We start from the raw sequence: 10,709 nt of genomic DNA on the forward strand, positions 1-10,709 counted from the left end.
GCCAGGCAGAGAAATGGTATGCTTTGCGCGTGCGTTTGTGTCAGTGTGTGTGTTTGTGTGTCTATATCCAGTTTATAGTTCACATGTACGACGAGAGGTCTTGTGGCCTTTGCAATTAAGATTTAGGATTTGGAATGCTCCTTTCATTCAATGACATTTAAATTTCCATGAATGAAACTTGTAACTCCACTCTTAGCGTGCACTTCCCACAACACAAGTACACCTCCACCCCATGCAAGCACACACACACACACATGTAGCAATCAAGTATATCTACTTATAATAAATAACAGAATATAGTGTACAACGAAGTAAACTTAAAATGTGTCTTTATTCAACATCGTGAGTTGTATTCCATAAGTATAATTTAAATATTGATATTTTGGTTTCTCAGCTGAGTTAGTTTTCCAGAACACAGATCATCTCTTGATGCTTGAGTGTGCTTTGTGCATGCATGTTTGTGTGCATTGGTTTATGTATATGTTTATGTATGTGTGTTTACGTGGATAGACAGCATCGACAATATGGATTTTATTATTTTTAGCTTCTCAGCTGAATTATAGTTTCTCTACAACACATTATCTTTAAGTTCCCATGATGCATGCTTTGTAGATGAATGTATGTGTGTTGGTGTGTAATTGGTTTATGGCTGTGGGTGGGTGGCTGTGTTTGTGTTTCTGTGTATCCATTTTACTTTGCATGTAAGAGACATGTGTTTGGACATTTGCAATTAAGATTGAGGATTTAGATTGTTCCTTTCATTCGATAACATATTTAAATTTCCTTGAATGATAATGTTTGGGTCCACTCCTAGTATGCACTCGTGTCTCCCCCCAGACACACACACACACACGCAGAGTAAAGAACAATGAGAGATGAAGGAATTAAGAGGCAGAGTTAAGACTAAGAAGAATGTAAGAACTCTGTTTATCAGCAAGATATTTCTCTTAATTGATGATCAATGGAATACAGTGTACACCAAATTGAAGTAAATTTGAAATATCTATAACTGAAAATCTAGATGTGAAATCACTAAATATAATTGAAATTTTAATACTTTTCATACATTTCTGAACTCTCTTGACCCTTAAAGTATGATATGTGCCTGCACGTTTGCTTGTTTGTGTATGTGTTTATAGATGTGTCTTTGTGTACATGAGTGTGTGTTTATGTATGTTATTCATTGTAGTTACATTTATGGGATACATTTATAGGCGTTTGTGTGATACAATATAGTGCACAAGAAAATAAACTTGAAATGTCTGTGAGTTGCAATCTCTAAAACACAATTTAAATTTGTAAAAGTTTGTTTCCAATCTGATTTAGTTTTTGCACAGCACAGCTCTCAACTCCATTGATGCTTAGCTCTGCTTTGTGCATGCATTTGTGTGTATTGGTTCCCGTCTCTGGGTATATGTGGTTGTGTGTGTACATTTATCCATTTAGTTTTCATGCCGTTGCAATTAATAAATAAGATTTAGACTTTCTTTATTCTGTGAAATATTTAATTTTCTGAAATGACATTTGTTACCTGCACTCCTAGGATTCACTTCCCACCACATACATTCACATGCGCACCCCCACACACACACACACACATTCACATATACATACTCAGACTCGCACACATTTCCAGATTAATGGAGGAATTGACATGCCTGGCTAAGACAAAGAAGAATATAAGAAATCTGTTGATAAGTCGGGTATTTGCACTTTGAATGAATAATGCAATACAGTGTACAACTTAGTAAACTCTTTACTCCCTTTATTCCTAAGCTGTCATGTGCTTTCTTTAATGTTACTCATGAACCATTGACCCTCTATTCATGATCATAATTGACTCTTTTTAATTCCTTGCTGCTATACAGATACTATCAATCTGTTCTCTCAAACATGAAGGCTTAAAAAAAATGTAGTCTAGAATTGAAGAATTTTGTCAGTATTTACTCATACAGTATTGTGTGTAAGATTAGTTATCTCAAAATATCATTGCTTTATTAATATGTGTTCCTCATCATTTACAGATCACACGTTTGGTAAACCAGCTTTTAAAACCAGCAGCCAGGGTGGTGGTCAGGTCAGCCCATAAGGTAAGTGGCACCAAACCTAATTTAGGCATTTGCGATTAAGATTCAGGATTCCTTTCATCCAATGACATTTAAATTTCCTTGAATAATGATTGTTACATGCACTCCACAACACGTCATCTCGTTAATCGAGACATAGTTGAGCTCCATTGAATGACAATTGTTATCTGCCTTTGTTGCATCCACTTCCCAGCATGCACACACACACACACACACAAATACATAGGCACTCGACTATTTTTTCCACTGCTTTCATGGGGATTGGTTTTGGAAGGAACTGCCTCTAGGTCTCTTAAAGGGAAGTCTCACTCTTTGGTCCATCAAACCACCTCATTTTTTCCACTATGTATAATGTTGTATAGTAATTGGCAGCGAGTGTTTGCACAATGCTATTAGTTTACACAATGCTTTCTGGTTGCATTACGTTAGCCACAGTTGTGTTTCCCTTTTATGTTTTCAGGCTATTCCACAACCTCATTCCTTGCTGTCCCTTCCCATACCCTATGCTTCATCAATTATCTTCTTTAATCCCTCACATCCTGTTTTCCCCTCTCGTAATCATTTCATCATTTCCAACCTCTTCCCTTCCCACAAATCTTCCAACTGCCTCATTTTTTCTGCGCCTCTACACATTCGCTTCACACCCATTTCCAAATCTTCTCACCTTTTGACCTCTACCTGTCACTTTGTTACCCTCCAACTCCCTGACCCTCTCTGAAAAAAATCGTCTGCCAGCTGTCCAGGGGATATAAGTTCGTGATCGGCTGAAACCCGCTCCATGTGACCCCATGTCCAGCCCTTTCCTTTCATCTCCCTTTCCACTGTTCTTCTCCAAGTTTCCTTTGGGTGACCTCAGTTTCTTCGGCCGTCTGGAGTCCATCGTAGGGCGACTCTGGAGAGGTCTGCTGTCTGCTGGCGGAGCACATGTCCAATCCATCGCCAACGCCTTCGTTGAACCTGCGTGGTGATGGACTCGGTTTCAGTTCTTCGGTGGAGTTCTTCGTTGGTGATGGTGTTTGGCCAAAAGATGTTAAGTATGCGCCTGAGGCATCTGTTTTGGAAGACGTCCAGTCTGTTGCTGATGGTTTTGGTCATCTTACATGATTCTGATACGTAAAGGAGGGTGCTGATCACATTTGACTTGAAGATTCTCAGTTGATCTTCTGACTGATGTTCTTTGCCTTCCATGTGCTCCTGAGTGAGGCGGAGGCCTGGCTGGGTCTCCACACCACATTATTCGCCTCATGCTTCGGGGAGAAAGGTGTTGGGGGTGTGGGGGAGGGTGGTTGGTGGTATAGGTGATCGTGGAGGGGGAGAGATAACGACTGCTGGGAGAACGAAGGGGAGGGGGTTGAGAGGAACGGAATAGTGGGGAAGAGAAAGAAGGGGGATTAAGAGAATGCAGGCATGGTAAAGATGGTAGCGAGGGGTAGGAGAGGGTGGAAGGTGGAGTGTCGGGGATGGAGGCAGAGAGGGGAAGGAGGACGTACAAGGACTGGGGTGCAGAGAGGTGAGAAGGTGGAGTAGGGTGGGAAGAAGTGTGATGGAAAGAGGTAGAGGTGGGAAAAAGTTGGAAAGAGAGGTAGTAGGAGAAAAGGTTAGGAGAAGAGTGGTGATGGGACAGCGGTGGAGAAAGAGGGGAGTGGAGGTCCCTAGTGGGGGTGAAAGGGGGGAGGCTGGAGTGGAAACGTGGAGGGAAAGGTGAAGTGACAGATAGGTGAGAAGGGTAGGTGGGTTAGAGATAGCTTGGGGAAGGATGAAGGAAGGGGTGCAGATGAGGAAGAGGCAGAGGGGGGATTGATGGGAGGGTAGACAGAGAGGTGGTCAGGGGAGAAGGAGAGAGAGGGGGCATGAGTGAAATGGAAGTGGTGGGAAGTAAGGGGGTGGAGGGAGGTGAAGGGAGGAGGGGATGGAGGATCTGAGGAAGGGTGAAGGGTGGGAAGTGAGGGAGAGAGTGGCAGGTGTGAGGAAGGAAGAGGGAGGTGGATTAGGGGAAGGGAAGAGGGGTCTTGGAGGGCGGTGAAAGGGTTGGAGGAGGACAGAAGGAGGAAAAGGGAACAGGTGGCTGGGGTGGTGGGATGTAGGGTAGGGTCTGGGAAGGGGTGAGACCTAGGGAGGCGGGCGGGGAGGGAAGGTAGGAATGAGGAGAGGGATGTGGGGGTGGGGGTAAGGAGGAGACAGAAAGGAGAGCGGGGATGGGAGTGTCGTGTGGAAAGAGGTAGGCCGAAGGATGGGGGAGAGAGGTGTGGCTTGGAGGAGAGGGGTGAGATGGTGACGGTGGAGGTGCATGGAGGAGGGAGCAGTTGGGTGGAGCTAGAGGGTGGGGATGGAGAGATTGTGGAGTGGAGAGATAAGGGGTGGTGAGGGGGGAGTGGTGGTAGCTGAGAGTGGGAGGGGAAGGGGTTTGGTGGGGAGAGAGGGAATGGGGAGGAGAGAGAGAGGTGGGAGGAGTGGGATGGAGGGTTTGGGGGAGATGAGTTGGGATGTCATGGGAAAGATGGTGTGAGAAGGAACGGGACGGGAGGGAAGGAGGGTTCCTAACCTTACCGAACCCTTTCACATCGTCCTTCTCATGCCACATCCCTTCTCTACCTTCTTCTTTCCTTTCATCTCTTCTCTTTCCCACCTCTCTCTCTCCTCCCATTCTCGCTCTCTCCCCACAAAACCCCTTCCCCTCCCACTCTCAGCTACCACCACTCTCCCCTCGACCACCCCTTCTCTCTCCACTCTGTCACAATCTAAAAAAAAAATTCTAAAAAAAAAAAAAAAAAAAACATAAAAATGAGAAAAACAAATAAAAAAAAAAAAAAAAACCCACCCTTTAGCTCACCCAACTCCCCCCTCCTCCCATGCACCCTCCACCGTCACCATCTCTCACCCCCTCTCCTCCAACCACACCTCTCGCTCCACCAGCTCCACCTTCATCCTCTTCTCCTACGCCTCCTCGTTGTGCCCAGCCCTCCTCCTCCACCCATCTCATCTCACCCTTGCCTCCATTCATTCTCTCCCACCCCTCTCGCTCTCTCCCCATGCCTTAACCTACCTCTTTCCCACACGACACTCCCATCCCCTCTCCTTCTGTCTCCTCCTCTCCCCCACCCCCACTTCCCTCTCTTCATTCCTACCCCTTCTCCCGCCCGCCTCCCTTAGTCTCACCCCTTCCAAGACCCTCCCCTAGAACCATCCACCACCCCCAGCCACCTTGTTCCCTTTCCTCCTTCTTGTCCTCCTCCAACCCTTCCACCACCCTCCATGCCCCCTCTTCCCATCCCCTAATCCCACCTCCCTTTCCCTCCCTCACACCTGCCACTCTCCTCCCTCACTTTCCCACCCCTTCCACCCTCCTAGATCCATCCATCCCCCCCTCACCCTTCCCCTCCCTCCTACCCCCCCTACTTCCCACCACCTTCCAATTTCACGATTGCCCCTCTCTCTCCTTCTCCCCCTGACCAACCTCTCTGTCTACCTCCCGCCAATCCCCTCTGCCTCTTCCTCATCCTGCACCCCTTCCTTCATATCTTCCCCGCAATCCATCCCCAACCCGACCTACCCCCTCTCACCTATCCTGTCACTTCACCTTTCCCTCACCACTTCCATCCCACTCCAGCCACCCCCTTTCACCCCCCACTAGGACCTCACTCCCTCTTTCTCCCCGCTGTCCCATACACCATCTTCTCCTAACCTTTTCTCCAATACTGACCCTCTCTTTCCCAACTTTCCCACCTTCTACCTTCTTTCCCATTCACAACATCTCCCAACCCACTCCACCCCTTCTCACCTCTCTGCACCCTCCCTCCAGTCCTTGTACGTCTCATTTCGTTTCACCTCTCTCTCCTCCCTTCTATCCCTTGGCCACTTCTCCCTTCCTATCGTACTCTTGCCCTAACCACCATCTTAACCCTCCTACCCATGCCTTCATTCTGTAACCCTTTTTCTTCTCTTTCTTCTTCATTCCCGCACTCTAAACTAACCTCGCCTTTCTTTTTCAGCTTCGTCATCTCTTCTCTTTTCACCCACTTTCCTCCTCACTCCCCTTCGCCCCTGGCACCACGTGCAACGGAGAGTGAAGCAACTTCACCGTCATGCTCGTTGGGACTACGAACTACCACATCATCGACCATCAAACATCGAGGACAACGACTACACCGACCCATACTAGCTCGAATTCACTGCGCTCCGTGACCACGCTGCAAGCACGCAACAGCGACTACAAACGGATGTATTGACGGTACATTGCCAATCTAGTTTTCCAAACCAACAACTGATATCCGTCTCATCACTTGATGCTTAGATGTTCAACGATAGAAAACCCATTTCAGCTTGTCGATACAGTCAAAACATTTCGTTTCGCGATAGAGTGTTGTGATGGGCATCCAAATATTTTATTACCAACAGTCGTTGAACTAAAGAGACTTTTTATTGTTTGACACATCTGTTGTTACTTTGTTGTTGGTGCACTCCGACCGACGCGTGCTTGACTACAGCTTGCACGGTAACCAAAGAGTGGGCGAGGGGCTCACTGCTGGGGGAAGCGGCTACAACGCTTAATGCTGCACGTGACTTACGCACTGTTCATCAACTGATCTCAACCCAACAGAAAGACATTGCCACGCGGACCAAGCAATAAACCCATGTATCGATGGGCGTAGTGACTACGCCGAGTCAGCAACAGCGGCTACCAAAAGGAAAATCTAAAGGATACAAAATCAGATTCGTAGTTTCAAAACAAAACTTATACGCTCTATCGATTGAATGCATACATTACATTCGACACAGCCGAATAGACAAGCAGCTGTTTCAACCTTATCGCCCTAAGTGATTGATAAAGTACAACATGTTTCTTGTATACACAGTGTTCTTGATGAGTATTCACCTTTGTTATCGTACGAACAGTTTTTCTGTAATAGATAGTTTTTATGTGACACCACTCTGTTTTCCAGATTTCCCTGATTGTTATCCAACACCCCAATCAACTTCTCGAAACTAACGGAACTGTTGAAAGACCTGCGTGACACCACTGCATTACGTGGTGCTTAATGCCTGCACAAAAACAGTTCGATAAAACGACTAGCACACCACATGCCTCGACACAGCTGGCTACGAAAGGACAAGCGGACTACGCCAACACAGCAGCGGCGGCTAATTCTAGGGATGTATTTTTTCCTATTTCCTTATTCTATTCTGCTAATCACTTGTACATCGCAACATAACAATTGAAGATGTCAAAAGTCGAGGCTTCTACCGATATCTACTTTAAATTTTTGTTGCTGAATTATGTGAACAAGAAATGAATTAGAACTGACAAACAAATGCAAACTAAAGGGCTTTACACCAAAAATCATTTCCGTTTTGTAGGATCGATTCACAACAACTTACACTAAACCTTGAAATAAACATAAAATTGAAAAACAAGAAAATCAGGAGTAAACACGATACGCCACTACTTCATTAACCTCGACTGTAGGTCTATGTGTCCACCGGCTTCCGGCACCAAGCTATTCGGCAGTACCAATGGACCGACAAAAAGGGCTCAGCCACAAATGCAAATCTCCACGCCAAGATCGAAAACTGGTATAACAAAAAGCTCTGTCGTTTCACATATGATGTTAGAAAATCAACTCAAACCAACCAATACAAAATGTAAAGCTATATCGGCACCTATTTTACTATGTAAACTAAATGAATAGACAAGAGCAAGATGCCTGTACTTACGCCACCTTCGTCTCAGTCGCACAAACTCTCCCCGCACAAGGAAGCCCAACCTGCCATGCTCCTCCGCTAATTCCTAGCAAACCATGAGTGCAAAACCAATTTAAGTGCAACCAGGTGCTATCCTTTATGTGGTTAATCTAAATCACTTAAACAAAAACTAAAAGTAAAACGATCTCTCAAACAGAAAAAGAAAAACGAGGCATTGCCAACAATCTTGCCATGCTAGCGGTCCGTGTTGACACGTTTGAAACAATCAACTAAAATGGAGCCAGCGGAAGCCACAACCGTAGGCATCTGAGAACAATCTCCAATAAAGTCTTATCCAAATAAGGGGCAACAAAATACTTATATGCATATATCGTGGTTGCAAAAAAACTCAAAACCCTCTGTGAGGAAAAATCATAAAACAGGAATGCAATACGATATGCACACTGTGTCTTGTGTCGGACTGTGTTTCATCCACCATGCCAATGCAATATGCGCCATTTGTAGCTGCCAAAAACCTCGTGGCAAGTAGCAGCGACTGGTATCTGAGACTGGCATCACTTTCTTCTTTGATAGGACAACAGGTTTGGGTGTGGCTGGGCGTTAAATGGGTGTTATAGTTTGTTGTTTGCTTTCATTTTGGTGGGGGGTGAGGGGTGAGGTGGGCTGGGTTTGTATTGTGTTTTGTTGATATATAGTGTCAAGTGTTGAGTGGCGAGTGACGTCACGTTTGAGTGGCTAGTCGCCGACAGGGTCCGCCATGTTTTTATGTGTCAAGGGTACGCATGAGAACTCTGGCACTGCAACTAGACAAAGATGTCAAAAAGATAAGGGGTTAACAATATGGCATAGAAGCAAAATGGCACAGAGAAAGAATACAAAATACCTCCCGTTTGTGGCTGATGAAAAAAAACACCATTAAACATGTTAAAATAAGAACAGGATTTAATAAAATTGTGAATGAACACGACCGCTCCATGTGGCCATAGCCCTATGACCACTTTCACAATGGCAGCGCAGCCTGTTCATGTCGCACGTCTGAAACTAAACAATACAAGAGTTCTAAACATGTGGTGCAACAAAGAACTCAGAACAAACCTATGCACTGAAACAGTCCACTGCTCCGCCTAACACAAATAGAATGAATACCCGAGGCCTGATTACACTAAAGCCCAATGTACACAAGTAGGAATGACAATTAAATAAATGCCGTCTGTCCAGGCTTGGGTTGTCGGCTATTACACGGGAGAGAGCCACCACTCAACTTCAGAATGGGAACGAAAATTTGTAGCCAGTGTGGTCACCGGTGCCCCCTGACCACCGCGGCCTGCCCAATAACCACATTCCTCGGACCTGGTTCACGTGTCTTTTTTCGCTGGATCAAACAAAGAATGGGTTTTGTTTTCTTATCTTCTATCGGGGAGTTCATAGATGGCGAGGGAAGTGGCTACCAACCGGATTTAGAAAGACTAAGATTACATCGGAGATCGATAGGTTTTAAACAGCGGTATTCGCCTTCTTTGATGTTGACGGATGGTACGCTTAGATGATTTCTTATGAACATTCCAGCAGATTTATTATTTATCTTTTGTTTGTTTTTGTATAAGAATGTTCTTAGTTCTAGAAGCAGGAATTATCATTAGGTATATCTTTTCCTGCTGTGCCAACAGGTATTTCACGATAAAGACGCTATGGTGTGAGCATGTGTACTATATGTGCTGACTTCGAGTATGAACTATTATGTGCGTTGTGTTGCCCATACGATCAGAAATAAAAAGACCACTGGTCTGTGTTTAGTAAGAGCGATACAACGATAGTAATTTACAGACTATGTTACACTGCCTGATTGCTTTAACAGAAATGATTACGAACTTCGAGGATGAGAAGCGAGTTGCCTTGCTCCTACTCTGTTCTAATGTCGGTGCCCGCGCCGACATACCTAATCTAGATTGTTTATAAGTGTTTTAAGAAAATGTATAACATGCCACGCTCTGCCAAATCACCTTCAGTGGAATGTCTTCTGATATAGTATTTTTGCAGTGCATCCTGTACTTAGACACATGACCAGCAAAGGCAGCGGAAAGGACAGGGGCGAAAAACCCAGATGCATCAGAGACATGAAACGCAAAGTGTAGCTGAATAAATACATTCTGCAACCCCACAAACACTTAAGGACCGGGGAGCTGCAATACTTTTGTTCAAGATCTTTCTTATTATCCTGCTTATATAGGCCAATATTTATTATAGTCATTTATTCATTACAAATTTATTCATGTGTGTTCAGTTGTGAGATAAAGTTGAATGAAATTTAGGATGACACATACGAATACCGTCTTAATACCCAGTACTATTTCGAAGGATTGATAATGTCTAGCTTCATTGTTTTTTTTCAGGCAAAGGAAATTGCTGTGTTGAAGCTACAATGCCTACACTAAGCCGACTTGCTAGTAGATAAACTACCAATTAAAAATGAAATGCTGGGGATGCCTGATCTACGGATGGTCGACGCTTAGTGATTTTTTAGAAACTTTTCTATGCCGAAATTTCGTTGTTTTTTTTTGTTTATAAAAATTGTTCATTTAGAATTCATTAGAAAGCCAGGAATTATCATATTCGGGTATATCTCTTTACTTGTGCCAACAGTTATATTCTAACGATAAAGACTGGTCTAAGTACGGGTGTGGCACATGCTGCTATATATGACTGCATAAATTGTCAGAGTTGAACTTTATGTGCAGCTTAATCATGAGTAAAAAAAAATCTGTCAGCACACTCCCCCACAACTATATTGTCAGTCAGTAGGTTAAGCGCATTAGAGATCGCGACCAATAATAACCCTCTTGTCCAGGCGAGGGTCGAACAGTGCCCGTACAGACGATACAAACATCGTAATAATAGCACTATACACGTGACTGAATTGCTTTA

The sequence above is a fragment of the Pomacea canaliculata genome, linkage group LG5 (assembly GCF_003073045.1).
Source record: "Pomacea canaliculata isolate SZHN2017 linkage group LG5, ASM307304v1, whole genome shotgun sequence".
Taxonomy (NCBI): domain Eukaryota; kingdom Metazoa; phylum Mollusca; class Gastropoda; order Architaenioglossa; family Ampullariidae; genus Pomacea; species Pomacea canaliculata.